The sequence below is a fragment of the Dromiciops gliroides genome, chromosome 5, assembly GCF_019393635.1.
Source record: "Dromiciops gliroides isolate mDroGli1 chromosome 5, mDroGli1.pri, whole genome shotgun sequence".
In the NCBI taxonomy this organism is placed as follows: domain Eukaryota; kingdom Metazoa; phylum Chordata; class Mammalia; order Microbiotheria; family Microbiotheriidae; genus Dromiciops; species Dromiciops gliroides.
This window is the reverse complement of record NC_057865.1, coordinates 35,983,543-36,001,739: the sequence shown is the minus strand read 5'-3', so window position 1 is coordinate 36,001,739 and position 18,197 is coordinate 35,983,543. Positions and strand designations below refer to the sequence as shown.

Sequence of the window (18,197 nt, the reverse complement as noted above, 5' to 3'; positions counted from 1 at the left end):
CTTGAAAGAATACAGTGAGATCACTTAATTTCTACAATCTGAATACACTCAGAATTTAATTAGAACTCTATACTTCAAATTCAATAATAACACCAAGAGGGGTCAAAAAACCAACGACTCCATAATGCAGCCTTAATTCTGCATTTAATATATTCTAATAGTGTCCATTATATTTTTTCTTGAAATCCATAGGAATACTGCTTTCTGAAAGCCAAGTCAGAACACTAAATGGAGTTTATTTACACATTTAATGTACATGAAATGTCTGTTTCAATACATTAAGGATCTGTGAATTTGTTGGTATGACCATTCCTCCCAACAATACAGAAGGAAATCCCTTCAGGATTTAGCTAAAGGTCTTCTGAGTTGGAGTTGCTGAAAAATTTATCATGTTGTGAACATCCTACAATGACCATGTTTGAATTTAACTAGGCTGATTCACACTCAGAAAACAGACATCTAGTCCACTACCCTCTTCTACCCATGGTCTTTGCAGATTTCACTGCTGCCTTTTATCTTCAGTGCCCTGCTCAATGTCCAGGAGGCACTCTATAAATGTTTCTTGTCAAGTGACATGACAGAGCTTGCCCTCTATAAGCATAGCCTACAAGAAGCCACTGTCACCTCCATGCAAAAACCAGGGAGAGTCGGACTTTAAGAGGATACACATAAAGGAAAGAATAAAGACTTTCATTTTCCTATATTGTTTTTTTTGTTTGTTTTGTTTTGTTTTGTTTTTAGTGAGGCAATTGGGGTTGACTTGCCCAGGGTCACACAACTAGTAAGTGTTAAGTGTCTGAGGTCGGATTTGAACTCAGGTACTCCTGACTCCAGGGCCGGTGCTCTATCCACTGCGCCACCTAGCTGCCCCTCCTATATTGTTTTAAATCATATCATTAGCATCAACATCACAATTACTCTAATGTCTAAAAAACCATCCCTGTGATAATCACAAGAAAACAGTAATCCAAACAGAGACTGGCTAGCTTAGTTGTGATCTTGAGGTAGGAGCTAAGGAAGGGGTTAACAGACAAACCTAAGACCCAAGCTCTAATTTAGATCTGAGTTCTGAAAGGGATTAATGGATAACTTAAGACTTGGGCCCTCAACAAAGTCAGGGCCTATGTTCTTGGTACCTGGAGGTCTAGCTCCTATTAATTATCCCCATTAATCACCACTCATAACAAGAACAAAAAGAGTCAGGTCACAGAAACCCTAACTGCAACAAAAACTTAGAGACATGCTACAGAAATCCTAATTGATAAGCGTTAATACCCAGAAACTAGGCCTGAGAATGAGAAACACAGGGACACTCTGACTTTGGCAAGTTGAAGTAACATGTACAGAAAAGGCCAAATTTGTCCCCAGTTCTCCTCATGACATGTAAACCCCCAAAAGACACCTCCACGGAAAAAGGTACCTGCCTCAGGGGTTGGGTTAGGACCCCAGGAAGTCCAAATTAGGATATGAACCCCCATGTACCTCTCTAAGGTGGAGATTATTATAATGAGACTGATAATCGATTTATCCATACTATAAATACCTATCTTTCCTTTCCCTATTCGAAAGACACCTCCATGGTGCCCTCCCTGTGGTCACTCACAGTATTGCAATAAAACTAGGGAAACTGAGTCGCTGAGTCTTGTAACTCTTTGGGACACCTCACAATCAATTTGATCACCTTAATTCCATCCCACATTAATCTTAACAACACCAGAAGCAGCCCAGGAAAAAAAAAGTTAAAAGTTAATTTCACATTTAAGTGACCAAGTGAATTTATTCTTTCTTTACTGAGCTAATAAACAGTACTGCAGCAACAGTAAATACAAAAGGCTGTTCTCAATCTCAATCCCCTCCCCAAAATTGCTAAAAACTTCAGGTTGTACTAACTCAGTGTTTTTGAGTTTGGGAATCTGTTTTATTTTAAAATAATTCTGTTGCTCTGAAAATCCAGTTACAAAGTTCTTATTAACATTCTGGCTCTTTACATCAGATTACAAATAGGTATAATCAGATTAGACTTGGATATAAACAGTAGGTTGTCTTATCTCATCTACATGTACCTATATACATGTATATATTTTCATCACCAAGTTAAATGGACAACTTTCTTTTAAAGTGTTCCATTAAATCCATGAATAAGAAGTTAATTTCTTTGGCTGTAAAGGTTAACTGGCCTTCCAGGTCACACAACAACCAAATGGAAGATCAAATGTTTTCCCAAGTACTAATGAACTCTTAAAACTTCCCAAAATCAGAATTATGCTCTTTGGGGCCATTTCCTTAAGCCAAGACAAGAAGTAACCTAACAAGGAAACAACCTGATGACTGAATAGCAGAAAAGGCTAACCCCTAATTGGAAAAAGCTCACGCAGAACCTCCTCCCCAACCAGGCCTCAAGCTACAGCAGGGCAGCACAACCCAACCTAAACCACTCACTGATTTCCTTGCTGTTACTGGGGCAGTATCGGCCAGTATACGCTGCCCCTGCCCTCACGCCATCATTCTGTAAGCAGCCAATCTTAATTCAGACCATTTCCTAGTGCAAGAAGGAAGAATAAAAGGAAACTAAGCTGCCCAGGGCAATCGATCAATTGGTCAGGGCCTACCAGGTTTCAGACACTTTGCTAATAAACACTGGCAATACAAAAGAGGCAAAAAACAGTCCCTGTCCTCAAGGAGCTTACAAACCTAATAAGGGAGACAACATGTAAACAGATTTATACCAAACAAACCCCATACAAAATAAATAGGAAATGATTAACACAGGGAAGGCACTGGAATGAAGAAGAGGGGATGGGGAAGGCTTCCAGTAAAAGAGGTTATTTAGGACTTAGAGGAAGCTCAGGAAGAATGAAAGCCAGAGAGAATGTCCAGAACATAGAAATGGAGTGCTTTATCAGTGGAACGGCCAGTAGTCCAGTGTCACTGGATGGAAGACTACATGGCAAGAATCAAAGTGTAAGGCAACTGGAAAGGCAGGAGGGGCTGGGTTACAAAGGGCTTTGAATGATAGAGCATTCTGTATTTGCTTCTGGAGGCTAAAGCCACTGGAAATCCTTGGGTTGTTGTTCAGTAGTTTCAGTCCGGTCAAGACCCTTCATGACCCCATTTGGGGTTTTCCTGGCAAGATCCTGGAGTGATTTCTCCAGCTCATTTTACAGATAAGGAACTAAGACTAACAGGGTGAAGTGACTTTTCCAGGATCACAAAGCAAGTGTGAGGTCAAATTTGAACTCAGGTCTTCCTGACTCCAGGCTAGCTACTCTATCTACTGTACTCACCTAGATGACCCTAATGCTTGAGTAGCTAGGTCATACGATCAGATCTTTACTTTAAGAAAATCACTTCAGTGGCTGAAAAGAGGATGGACTGAAGTGGTGAGAGAATTGAAGCAGGCAGAACACCTAGACGCTATTGTCCAGGTCTGAGGTGACAAGGACCTGCAACAGGATAGAGGCAATGTCAGAGGAAAAAAGGGGGCATATTCAAAAGATGTGGCAAAAGTGAAATCAATATACTTTGGCAAAAGCTTGGATGTGAGAGGTGAGAGTGAGAAGTCAAAGATGACTCACAAATAATGAACCTGAGGGGCCTGGGAAGATGGTATTGCCCGTAATGGGGGGACGGGGTTAGGAGAAAAGACAAAAAGTTCTGTTTCAGACATGTTGAGTTTAATATGTCTATTGGACATGGAGTTCAGTATGTCTGAAAGGCATGGGGATGTGAGAATGGAGGTCAGCAGAGAGTTTCAGTGCTCAGCTAGAGAACTAAAAGACAGAAGGAACTGGGGCAGAGAACTGGCATATCTGTGGGGCTACTGCGGGCCTGAAGAAAAGAGGACAGGTGCCCAGCTAGGGCCAATTCTATCTCTGAGAAAGAAGTCGCTGGGAAGGGGCTGAGAGCAGTGGAAAAGTACATTTTCAAACATGGAAGAAGGCTTAGACAGCTTTCAGGTACAGTCCCCTGGGCACAGCAAAAGGGAAATGTAAGAGAAGATGAAACTACTAAAGATCTCAGGTGGAAGAAAATCCATTTAAAAACCTAGAACACAAGTAAATAAATCAACAGACAAGCTACTAAAGTAGAAGAAAAGGTGGCCATCAAGACATCTAAATGAGTCCTAACAATATAGTATAGATAATGTTAATTTGAGGTTTTCTAGATCAATACACTGCCAGCAGGGATCCATTTCTATTTGAGTTTGACAACACTAGTCTAGAAGACACCATGTACAGAAAACATATGCTATAAGGTTAGACAAGAAGGAAATCAACACCATAGGTCTAGCTAACCAGATTTAACCACTCTGCATCCTTTCTAAAAAATTACCATCTAAAAAGTGTCTATGTCCACTGTTAGTTTCTTCCTCCTTTTGTAGGTGTTGTGACTCATCCATACTTTCTGAAGCTGGTCTTTCCTAGATTAGGTCAATCAAGGTAACTGACCCAAATTCCATCCTTTGGAGACCAGTGGCTAAGCACTGACTCAGAGAAGTATTAAGAGGAAGTACACAATGTCATTTGCTAGCTCTGCACTACCCTGAGAAAAACTGAGGATTGACAATGGGGTGAGAGGAAGTGCGAGTAGATATTTAGGAAAGCATCTTTCACCAATTAAATAAAAAGCTGCCTTTTTCTGCTGTTATTTATCTTCTTTTATGAATTTTTCTTGATTCCCATTGATGTCCATATAAAGAAAGAATAAGAGGATAACTAGTCTGTAAGTTCCTTGAGGGAAGGGATCTTTCTTTCTATTTCTTCTCTGGGCTTTTACATTATAATGGGAACAGCCATCCAGGTTAAAAGCCTGCCACAGGCAGTTAAAGAAAACAGTGGTAAATTTAGACTTGAGGCTTATTTGTTTTACTTGGAAATTACACCTAATCCTGAGCAAAAACAGTCTTGCCACAAAGTTGCATCTTCGGCAATGAACAACAACAAAAAAATTCACAATTCCACATGTCCCTCTCTAATTGGTGCTAAAAGCAAACAAACAAATAATTCTCTATGCAGTTATACTCACTCAGCTTACCAGCATTGAGACATCACAAATGTCAGCTTTACAAATATCAATCCTGACCAGATGTTACATCTATCACTCCTAATAATTTACCTTTGACACAGTGATTGCTTTGCTTATCTCATCCCTAGGCCAGAACATCCCTCCTTTAGGTTTCTATAAATCCTTCTTCCAACTACATTCTTCAGTTTCTTTGGATGTTTGTATTATGCATCCTACCACCTGGATCTATATGCTTCTTAGATGCCTCACATTTATGCTTAATTCTAAATGTCTATAGTTTCCAGGCTTTATTTTTATGGAGACAAAACTGTTACCTCAGGATTAATTCTTTTGACCACAAAAACATAGCTTGCAGCCAGTCTTGGAGGCAGAAAAACCTGGATTCAAGTTTCTTCCTCTAAAACATAATGGCTGTGTGACTCTGGGCAAGTCACTTAACTTCTCAGGGTCCCAAGTAACTGTAAGAATCTAAGCTGCCGAAAAGGCAATGACCTTCATTGGCAGGAGTAACCCCAGAAGAATTCACTTCTCGACAGACAATACAATGCAATTATGGGTCCAGTCCCTATTATAGATAGTGAAAATATTAATATTTCTGGTTTACACATGAGAATTTGAATCTACTAAGTTTATAAAAAGCTTTATCTACTTTATCTTATCTGATCCTCAAAACACCGCCATTAGATAGAACTGTCATATAAGTATCATTATCATCCATTTTAAGCAATGTTTATTGGTTACGCTGGATTTTACAAATGTCCTTATATGTCCTTATCTGTTTCGTAACTGATAGATGAGAAGGTTTTGCCCAAGATTGTACCTACTGGCAGCTCCAGCAATAACATGTCCTGTGTCTCCAAAGCCTTTTCATGACACCCCACCTGCCTTTTGGAGGGTCCCCACACTATTTTCTCCACTCAAAGTCTCCCTCCCTCACAAGACCCTCCTTGCTCCCTCTTAGCTGAGAAACATCAAATATCAATAAGAAAACATTCCCCCAGAATCCCTTTTTCTCCCTTACTCTCTTTCTCTAAATCCCTTGACATCATGCCCCACATTCTCTTCCTTTGCTCTAATTTTAATTGAGATGGCCCTTTTCACAAAGGCCCAAACTCTCCTGCCTTTGATCCAAATTCCTCAGGAGGATCGCACCCACAATCAGTACTTTCTCTACATGTCAATCTCTCCTGATCTTGCTGCCTACAAACATGCTGAGGTTTTCCTCATATTTAAAAATAATCCTCGTTTTACTGAACCATCCTTTCAAGCTGTGTGTATATGTACATATGTGCATATGTGTTTATACATACAGACACATATCCTCTCAGAGCCAAAATCCTAGGGGAAAAAATGACTACTCACCCAACTAGGATAAGTATTTCTTTAGTCTCTTGACAAGCATGGAAAGCTATAGAATAGGTTATGTACAGTTGTGAAGAAGAACCCAAGACGAGAGTTAGAAGAATGGTGGTCTCCCTTAGAAGAAAGCAAAGGGATAAAATGTATTTTAACAGAAGGAATGTTTTAACAGTCTTTTAATGGGGCTTCCTTTGGGAGTAGAACATGGAATAGATATTTGAGGATAGTGGTATCAAACTCAAAATAGAAACAGGGGCCACTAATTGTACGCAAGGATTCCTATGGGCCACATATTGACTTAGGTTTTAAAAAATATAATATTGTCAAAGTTTATTAAATTTTTATTTATTTTGTTAAATATCTCCCAATTACATTTTCGCCAGATTTGGCTCGGGAAAGTTGTGAGCTCTGTAGTTGACACCTCTGCTTTAGGAGACAATGTGGTGGAGTTGTAAACTGATTCAACCATTCTATGGAGCAATTTGGAACTATGGCTGAAGGGATATAAAACCATGCATACTCTTTGACCTAGCAATATCACTACTAGGTTGGTATCCAAAGAGATAAAAACCAAAAAGTTAAAGAACCTATATGTACAAAAAACATGTATAGCAGCTCTTTTCTGGTGGCAAAGAATTTGAAATTGAGGGGATGCCCGTCAAATGGGGAATGGCTAAATAAACTGTGGTATATGATTATGATAGAACACTATTGTGCTATAAGAAATGATGAGCAAGATGGTCTCAGAAAAACCTGAAAAGACTTACATGCAAAGTGAAATGTATATTTTAAAATAATCAGCTGTAAATGACTTGGCTATTCTCAGCAATATGATGATACAAAGACAACTCTGAAGGACTTATGATGAAAAATGCTATCCATCCCCAGAGAAAGAACTGATAGTGTCTGAATACAGACTGAAGCATTTTTTTAACTTTATTTTTCCTGAGGGTTTTTTGTCTGTTTTCTTTCACAACTTGACTAATATGGAAATGTTTTGCATAGCTACACATGTATAACTTATACTGAATTGGTTGTCTTCTTAAAGTGGGGAGAGGAAGAAAGAGAAACTGGATGTTAAAAATTGTTTTTACATGTAATTGGGGAAAAATAAAATTCTAAATAATAAAAAAACAAAAACAATGAAACAAAACAAATAAAATAAAATGAAGGGTGAGGAGAGGGCAGAAAGGAGATCTCAATTTTTAGCTTCTCAAAAGGTGCCCACAAAGAGCAAAAAGATTGTACATACAAGAAAGCCCGTCACCCGGGAGGGGCATAAAGAAGATAAAAAAGGCACATGAAAGTATATAACCAATGAATGAAAGAAACAAATTCAGAATAGCCTAGAAGAGGAGAGAAATAAGAAAGGGGAATGAGGAAATACACTTCTTGGAGAAGAGTGCCACAAATGAATATTGCTCAAGTTAAGGTTGGGTACTGGGAAGTGAGGAGCAGGGAGGATTTTAAATCATACTCTTACCTGAAGAGGAAATGGATAAAAGGAGAGAGGCTGGGAATTATTATTTTTTTTCTTTTTAAGGAAAGAATAGTTGTTTAAGAAGATTAAAGGAATTGACATAGGGCAAGTAAACTGGAAATGTTGTGTGAAAACCAGAATCAAATTGATGTATTCAAAACTAATCATAGAGACAAAGCGGTAACAGAGAAAAGTGAGAAAAAAGAAAATAAAGAAATAGAGGAAAACATAAATATTTATTATATGCATATCACTAAATGGCATAGCATATAAATTCAAAAAGAATAGGCATGGGGCAGCTAGGTGGCACAGTAGATAGAGCACCAGCCCTGGAGTCAGGAGTAGCTGAGTTCAAATCCAGCCTCAGACACTTAACACTTACTAGCTGTGTGACCCTGGGCAAGTCACTTAACCCCAATTGCCTCACCAAAAAAAAAAAAAAAAAGAATAGGCTAAATGGATTGCCAAAAGGCGTGGAAATTATCAATAATTATAGATTTTAATGTTGCTCTCTTGCTCTGTTGGCTAAATATTAGAAAAAATAAGCAAACAGGAATAGACAACTTCAAAAGGTAAATTTTTTAAACGATAGCATATTCTAAATGGGAATATTAAGGAAAATACATATTTCATAGAGGTACTTGATATCTTTTTTTTTTTTTTTTTGCGGGGCAATGGGGGTTAAGTGACTTGCCCAGGGTCACACAGCCAGTAAGTGTCAAGTGTCTGAGGCCGGATTTGAACTCAGGAACTCCTGAATCCAGGGCCGGTGCTTTATCCACTGCGCCACCTAGCTGCCCCTACTTGATATCTTTTAAAAAATACTGTGCTAGAGTACAAATTGTAAATATTTGTAAAAAGGCAGAAATATTAAATACTTCCTTCACAGACATGATAACATAATACAAATTAAGGAAATATATTAACATAAGCAAAAGAATAAGGACCTCTCCAGCAAGACAAGCAGTAGTGTAGCCAGAAGGGTGTTCATGTATAGCCTGTAAGAACTTCTATCTAGAGGAAGCAAGAGCAGGGCACTAATGTAAGAAAGCTCTAGGGTGGTTGGGCAAGCCAAAAGATTGACAGAATTGTTGAGAGACCAGTCGAGATGGTAGCGAGCAAGGAAATCGTACAGCTTGACTCTCCCTTAACTACCCCATCCCAATGGCCCCACCAAAAAAAAAAAAAAAAAGATAGACAGACAGATAGATAGATAGATAGATAGATAAATAGATAAGTGGCTAGTTACTCCATGAAGATCTAAAAAACATACCAGAGTTCTAATCAGTAACTCCAAAAGGGGAACCCCATAATGGGTCATTTTTTCAGCTGCACATAGGGACATGGACAAAGAAGTCTGGACACTGAGGGCTGAGACTACCAGGACTGTACCACATAAAGCCTCCCAAGCTCATGAACTATACAATCAGTGTGCAAGGGACAAGAAGATTTTCCAAATTGAGCATAGGGGTCTGAAGCTATGCAGGGAATAGGGATTGATGCAAAGTGATGGCTCAGTCACTCAGACCCCAAAGCTGGGTCAAAGATGCAAAAGTATAGAATAAGAAAGGAACCTGCGCTCTAGCTGGTAACCAAGGGCAAGGAGCAACTGCAGCTCCAGGCCATGTACTGGGCAAGAAAGAGAAGCAGAAAACAGCAGCAGCTGTGTGACTGACTCTGGGAGTAGTTTAGGATCTGCATTCCAATCTCCATCACAATCTGAAGACTGCAGCAGAATAACCAGAGCAAAGAACTCAGAAGAGGGAGCATTCAGGTCTGTCCTTCTGAACCTACTGACTCCTGGATAGAGCAGCAGTTCACTGGAGCTCCATCTAGGGGAAAGTCTACAGTTTTATTACTCCAAAGCAAATCCACATCAGGAGGTAGCAGAGCTCAAATCAAGAAGCAATGATCAGAGGCGGAGCCAAGATGGTGGAGGAAAGGCAGTAAGCTCTCAGAACTCACAACATGACCACTCCCAAAACCTCCCAAATAATGCCATAGATCAATTCCTGGAGCAGCAAAACCTACAACAGAACAGGCTCAGATCATTTTCCAGCCAAAGAGGGCTTAGAAGGTTGGCAGGAAGGGGCTGCTGTGCCGGGGCATGAGTGGAGCCCAACCCTAGTCACACTGACACAGATCCAGTCCCAGGCAGGTTGAGGAAGGAAAGAGACCCCTGGAGCCTCTGAATCAGCAGCAGCATCAGGGGCATCTAAGATGACAATGGTAACTGTGAAAAAGAGAAAAGGAAAAAAAAATGGTACAAAAAATATTTATAGCAACTCTTTGTGGTGGCTAGGAATTGGCAATTGAAGGAATGTCCACCAATTGGAGAATGACTAAACAAGCTGTAGTATATGATTGTAATGGAATATTATTATACTATAAGAAATGACAAGCAGGATGATTTCAGAAAGGCCTGGAAAGACCCATATGAACTGATGTATAGTGAAGTGAGCAGAACCAGGAGAACATTGTGCACAGTGACAGCATTATAGCTCTATGAGCAACTGTGAATGACTTAACTATTCTCAGCAATACAATGATCCAAGACAATCCCAAAGGACTGATGATGAAGCATATTATCCACATCCAGAGAAAGAATTGATATTGCTTGAACACAGACTGAAGCATGATATTTTGAGCTTTCTCTTTTTTTTACTTGAGTCTTCTTATGTAAAATGACTAATATATGGTAATGTTTTACATAATTGCACATTTGTAACCTATCCTGATTGCTTGCAACCTTGGGGAGGGGAGGGAGGGAGGGAATGAGAGAGGGATAGAATTTGGAACTCAAAACTTTAAATAAATGAATAAATGAATGAATGAATGGTAAAAGACCAAAAAAACAAAAACAAAAACCAAAAAAAACAGTGATCAGATTTTGTCCTGGTTCAGACCATTTTGACCATCTTGAAAGCTTGCAAGTTCCCTTCCTGAGATGTCCCTTATATGCTTAACTAAATCAATGCTCAATACCCAGAAAAAGCAGAATCAAGACCCAATAGGTCACAAAATAAGTACAAGTATAACCTAGACATTTGCCCAGGAGGTATATAGAGCCTGGTCCTAATGCAAATTCCCAAATAAAAACACATAAAGGCTGGAAGAATGAACAAAGAAAAAAAGAATCCCACTACAAGAGATATTGTGATAAAAGGGACAGTCAAGATACAAACCCAAAAGAAAAGAATGATTCCAAGACATCTATAAGGAAAAGTTTCAAAGAGCACAGCCTGGGCACAAATGTACTTAAAATTCCTGGAAGAAATAAAACAAGAGTTTAAAATGATCAGGTCAGCATTCATAGCCAGACAGAAAAGTCTACAGACACTGGGGATAGTCTAGCCAGGATCATGCTGCACACAGCACTCCAATGAAAGGGAGAGAATGTGCATTAGGGCAAGAGAAGGTGCCCCAGACCCACAACAGGGCACCACAATAGAAACAGATGCCAACTGGCAGCTCTGCCATTTACTGCCAAACTCTATGACACACATCCAAGATGAAATGAGGAGGGAACATCAAACCAGGGTGGCAGTTTGCAAAAAAAAAAAAAAAGGAAAACTCTAGGCAATGTACCCAATTTCAGAAGCAAATCATAGCAGTGTGACACAACTCCATGGGTGGAGAAGAGCTTCAATTCTAGCTTCTAGCCCCATCTGAAGCCTGGAAAAGAATAACCAGGGTAACAACCCCAGACCAAAGAAAAGGAAATCTACAATCCACAAAAAGGTTAAGTCTACATCAGTCTAATATTGTTCAGATCCAAATTCTGGTAAGGAACTTCAACATAGGTGGGAGGAGCAGGTTTGAAGAAGGGGAAGTGCCAAACTTCACTCTGGATCAGAACACTGGAAGCACAGAAAGCTTGCAGGTCCCGAGACTGAGCTGTCCCTAAGATCTTAGAATAACATAACACGAAACACTGCCAAGAAATAGTAACAAGACCAGCTCAGACATTCCCTAAAGAAGTACACAAAACCCAGCCCTAATATCAAGTTCATCTCCAAAGAGATCAAATTAAAAGAAAAATGATACATATGTTCAAAAAATATTTACAGCAGCTTTTTATGGTGCCAAAGAACTGGAAACTAAGGGGAGGCTCATCAATTGGGGAATGTCTGGCAAGTTGTGGTATATAAATGTCACGTAATACTATTGTGCTATAAGAAATGTTGAAGGGGATAGTTTCAGAGAAATATGGGAATTCTTATGTAACTTATGAGGAATTAAGTGAATAGAATAAAGCAAACAATATTAGGACCACTGGAGATGGCCCTGGATGTTGAAGGCAATTGGGGTTAAATGACTTGCCCTGGGTCACACAACTAGTAAATGTCTGAGGTGAGAATTGAACTCAGGTTCTACCAAATTCAGGACACTGTGCCACCTAGCTGCCCCCAGCACATAATAAGTACTTAACAAGCTGTTAACTTGATATGAGACTGAAGGTAAGAGAAGAAACAGGGCCTCAATAATAGACATCTGTGAGTCACCAGCATAGAGATAATTCAATCCAGCAGAGGTCAAAAGGTCACCTAGAGAGTATGGAGAGACAAGAGAAGACTTCAGACATAGCTATGGAGAAAGTCCACAATTAGAGAGCATGGTAAGAATGGTGAACCACCAAAGGTTCACTTATTATTATTAATGAACAAAGGTTCATTACTTCCTGTAGGAAGTAATGTAGACAAGCAAAAGGAAAATCAGGTGACCATAGCAGGATAAAAGCCTGAAGAGGAGAGAGTATGAAAGAGGAATAGGAGAATAAACAGTATTAAATACAGCAAAAAAGTGGAGGATTAGGACTGAGAAAAGACACTCAGATTTGGCAATTAAGAGAGCCTTCATGACTTTGCTGGAGAGAGCTGTTTCAGTTGAGTAATGAAGTCAGAAGTCATATTTCAAAGGTGTAAGAAAAAAGTCAGAGAGAAGGGGAGGAAATGAAAAGATGAAAAAAAAAAAAAAGAGGCAAGATCATAGCCTGAGGAGGATGTAGGGTCTAGGGAAGGTTTTTTAAGTCTTGGTGAGAACTACGGACGTATGAAGGGAAGGAACCAGGTTGAAGATCTGAGGGGAGTTGGGGAGGACCAAAGAAGGACTGAGGTTGCAATCTGCAGAAGAACAGCTTGGTAAGGGAAAGGGCCCACCTCACTGTCAGATATTGGAGAACAAAAGTAAGAAGTGGGAAGTGATATCAAGGTTCTTGAGATGAAGAGAATTGGGGGGTGGGGGGAGAGAAAGCAAGCTTGTATTGGTCTCAATCTTCTCAAAAAAAAGGTGAGGGCCTCACCTAGAGGGGATGGGGCAGGTTTGGGAGGTCTGAGGAGAGAAGAGAAGGTCTGGAAAAGCCTCTATGGGGAATGAGATAGCAAATCAATTTTAAGGGAATAGAAAGATTGCCGTGCTGTGGTGAAGGCCCACTTGTTGTATCAAGTCAGAAAGTTTGTGTGACTTCTTTCATCTCATTTCAGCAGTATGTGAGTAAGAACAGAGGAGACAGATGATAGTGGGAGTTAGGTTTGGCAAAGAATGAGCAACAAAACAAGCAAACAAAAATTATGTTAAAATAAAAGGTGAACACAGTAATTACAATGACTGATGATCCTGGTCCCATAGATCAGGGCTTCTTAAACTTTTTCCACTCATGACCCCTGTGAGAATTTGAGTGCTACCAACCTGCTGAGAAAGACTTTGCAGGGAAGCTCCGCCCTGAGGAGAAAGCATGAGGTGACCTTTCTGGGGTTTTGAAGGTCAGATTGGCGTCCAGAAGTTGTGTCTACCGCCTGTGGGTCATGTCAGTGCTATCAGCCAATTAGCTTGAAGCTGTGTGTGAGGACGGCCCTGCTTCCTGTTTCATAGGGGGCTTTTGGGAGAAGCGGCTAAGAATCTGGGGTCTTTTCGTTCAGGAACCAGCTGTTGGCGGCAGGAACACTCTCTCTTAGATAGTTAGATGAAGGCTGTTTCCCCACCCCCCCCCCTCGCTCTCTGCTAACCCCTAATATACTTTAATAAATGCTTCATTCCCAAAGACTGGTACTAAAGCTTCTAATTTAAGGCAACCAACTCATTAGATTTTAAACATCACAGTTAGATATTTTAGGCTTTACATGCCTTTTTTGCCCAAGAAATGTTTAGGCAACCTTGGATATATAGGTATATAAAGGAGCTATACATAATCTTTTACTGTTGCCAAATTCTTCATGACCCCCACATTCAGTTATAAGATCCCATTTGGGGTCACAATCTACAGTTTAAGAAGCTTTGTCATAGAAGACATAAGGACATGCACCTCTGAGGTAGAAGACTACAGAGTTAGAATGCTATATATATATGATCAAACAAAAGTGTCCATGATCAGGGAAGATAGCAAACTAGAAATGTGCGATGTGGCCATTTTTCCTTCAAGTCTTTCCCTACCATTTCCAGTGCCCATTTGGTAAACGAGTCCTACTAAACTTGTGGTTTAGAACACATTGAAATTGTGTATAGGTTGGAAATTTACCACTTAATTCTGAATAATATAGTCTTCTAGCTAGACACAATAATTAGGGGAGTGGTAACTATTTGGCCTTAAAAAAACCCAGCTTATTAATACAAAAGTTTAAGTGACTCATTCCTTGCATACATAAATACTCATAAATTCAAGAAATATGTTTATTAAAGTCTTAATGCTACCGCACTGTATACTGCTATTTTAGCTCTTAGAGGAATTGCTAAAAAGTTCTGATAAGTAACAATATGTCAAGCTAATAGAAATATTGATGATTTTATCAGTTTTACTACATGTACAGGTTAGCTAAAAGATTGACTGGTATTAGGTTGAAAACGTTGGCAGGGAAATAGGGGAATTCCATTCAACTAGCATTTATCAAACTCCAACTATTGATTAGTCAAATCAATAATCTATTAAATACTTGCTATGCACCAAGCGTTGTACCAGCTACTAAGGATACAAAGACACCAAGAGGAAAACAAGTTGTTTCAAGTTTAAGATTATATATAAAACATATACACAGTAAATACTACGTTACAGGGGAGGAGGGGTAGAAAGCACAACTTCTGGAAATCAGGAAAAGGGCTGCTATAGAAGATAGATGGAAATGCTGAAGCAGAGTTGATCAGAGGGATCATCACAGCAAATGACAGCTTGTATAAAAGGACAAAAGAGAGGTGGTATTCAGGAATAGAAGACCATTCAGAAAGATGAGCTGCTAAAAATATATAAGGTGTAATCCATGGTGAGCTATATATTATATAAAAAAATTAAAGCAATAGGAATCTCTCAAATATCACATAATTAGAAGTTTTTAACCAGGGATTATATGAGCTTAAATTACATTAAGTTAAATATCCTAAATTAAAATCCTCCTTATAATTTTATAATTATAAACTTTTATCTAAACTATACAAAAAACTCAATCCGATGAAAGAAAAACTGATTTGTAAAATAAATGTTGAATTTTAGACAACTAGGCAAATATGTGCCATGTACAGGGTTTTTTTAATTTATAAGAATATATTTCAAGTTCAAAGTGAATAAAAACCATTGATTACTTAAGAATCTCTCACAAGTTTTTATTTAAATCAGTTTTTACTTAGACTTAATTTTAAGTGCCTTTTGTAAAAAAGAATTAATTTTTCAAATATATAATTATAAAGTGAATGTTAATTAGGATATGCAATTTAAGATAATTTAAGCTCAATGATATTATCATGAAGTTATTATAACTTGAAATTATCGTTTTGGAGGTTACAGTACGTCACTACAGGTTATGCACTATTAGCCAGGTAATTTAATTCTAAATCCAGTACAAGGATCAATATCTGAAGAATTAGGCTTTGGGTATGAAACTCCATTACACCTCCAGAAGGGGGAGGCACTTAAACAAGACATCAGGAAAGGTTTGAAAAAAGAATGAACAGTGCAGTCACTTATATGCTTAAGTTGAGGCTTCTGGAGGACTTATTTTTTTAATTATTAAAGCGCTAACTACTGATTTAAATCAAAATGACCATAAATTTGATTAGGCTTTAAAAAAAAAATACATTTCCAAATATCAATTGCTACCCACTCACTTCAACAAAAGACCACTCCAAAAAGAAACAATTACTTCAGTTTTTCATCACAGAAATTTATCTTGTGAAAGAGCTTGTTATAAAGTAAGACATACTAAATTTTCTCTTGTATAATAACCACCTGTGACTGTCAGAAATGCATATTCTAGAAGCTACTCTAAAAAATGTTTTAAAATCAATCTTTTGATGTGATTCTTTATTATCTTATACTTCTTATAAAAGATAATGGGTTGATTTATGAAAAATTATAAGATATGCAGGAAAAAAAGCTCATTCGGATTTAGAATAGCAAATATATAAACATCAGTGCGCTGAAGAAACTATGACTAATTCAGAGTCCTTTTTCCTGTTTAAAATTAATGGAAATTGCATCAAACACTGTATTAATGAAGATTTGATCTTCTATTTCTAAAAAATGCAATCCAATTTCAACTGCAAGAGAACTTGAGTAAACATTACACAGTACATGTATACTCATTTTAAGGAACCTTAAGGCTCATAGAAGTTTGTTTAAGGAAACAAAAGAAACAAAATCTATAAATCAAAAGGATGACTGACAAAGCATTCTTCACTTTAAAGAAAGATTAATCTAAAGTCCCAGAGTTTCCTATCCTATTTAAAATGTGATTCTAGGGGGCAGCCAGGTGGCACAGTGAGTAGAGCACCGATCCTGGATTCAGGAGGACTTGAGTTCAAATCCGGCCTCAGACACTTACTAGCTGTGTGACCCTGGGCAAGTCAATTAAACCCAATTGCCTTGCAGAAAAAAAAAAAGAAAAAAAATGTGATTCTATTTATTAAAAACAACAATTTTAAAGTACAAGCCTATTACAAAAATTAACAGGGCATTGATATTTCCTAGGGAGTAGCAATTGTTAACTCCTAAATGTAATTTCTGCAATCCAAGCCTTTTGCGGGTAAATATTAAAGAGATGTTAATTTTAGGGGTTACTTTAGAAGCAGCAAGGTACAGAGTGTCAGGCCTGAAGTCAGGAAGACCTGAGTTAAAATCTGACCTCTAGTTGTGTGACCCTGGGTAAGTCTCTTAAGCCTGTTTGTCTCAGTTTTCTCATTCGTAATATGAACTAGAGAAGGAAATGGCAAACTACTCTAGTATCTTTGCCAAGAAAACCCCAGAAGGGGTCACAAAGAGTCAGATATGACTGGGGGGGGAGACAATGGTTACTTTAAATAGTATTCCCATTAACCCAAAACAACTGAAGTATGATTGTATCAGGAAATAGGCTTTTACAGTTCATTTACTTCACCATATTTATGCCAGGTCCATTTCAAACTATCACTTTTTGTTCCTTTCTTTCTTTCATTTACTATTAATTTTTTGTGCTACTGAAGTCATCCCACTATCATATAATTATTTTTTATTTTTACATGAATGTATTATCTGTCTCTTCTACTCGTCACTACCACCATAACTGAAAAATAAAAATCAATCTTTCATAGTGAATATGCTAAGTGCAGCAAAGCAATCTCTACATGGGCCATATACAAAAAGAATCTGTTTCATTCTGCCTTCTAAGTCCATCACCTGTGTTGCAGGAGATGAGCAGTGTGCTTCATCTTCTGTGCTACGACACTGTAGTTTATCATTGCCTAATGAGAGTTCTAAAATCTTTAAAAATTGTTTGTCTTTACATTGCTATTGTTATTGTATAAATTGCTCAACTCACTTCACTCTACATCAGGAAATACAAGTTTTTCTGGGTTTCTCTGAAACCAATCCTTTCATCATTTATAGGACACATAAATAATATATTTATTAACTGTATATTTGAGGTATACATATTTTTATATGTACTTAATGTCTCTCCTATTAAAATGTATGCTGATTGAAACTATGGCTTATTTCATTTGTTGTCATAGCAGTTATTTAATAAGTACCTGTTGATTAATCACTTCCTCAAAGTCTATCTTCCATCTGATCTGGTAGGAACTGAACTCCCTGAGAAAAGGGGAATGACTTGACCATAATTTTGACTGGTTGAAACATTTTGACTCAATGGACTTCAAAAGACTAAAGGTTACTCAGCAATGAAGGTAAAAGGGAGAGTCTGGAAGTGACCATGGGAAGCAAACAGTGTTCTAGCTCTGACCACCAGGAGGGTTGTCAGGGTTAAGAGAAGCTACAGCCAGTGCCAGAGAAAATAGCAAGGAATGCAGTGTCATGGGGGGGGGGGGGGCGGAGGAAGCAGGTCTCAGTACAGCTAGTAGAAAGGAGAATCTGTTC

General features: G+C 38.4%; 1 protein-coding gene across 15 annotated transcripts in view; it reads right to left on the bottom strand.

Annotated features, from left to right (window-relative positions):
* TBC1D5 (TBC1 domain family member 5) overlaps positions 1 to 18,197 on the bottom strand; it is a 611,040-nt gene that overhangs the window by 565,939 nt on the left and 26,904 nt on the right. The gene's annotated exons all lie outside the window — the stretch shown is intronic.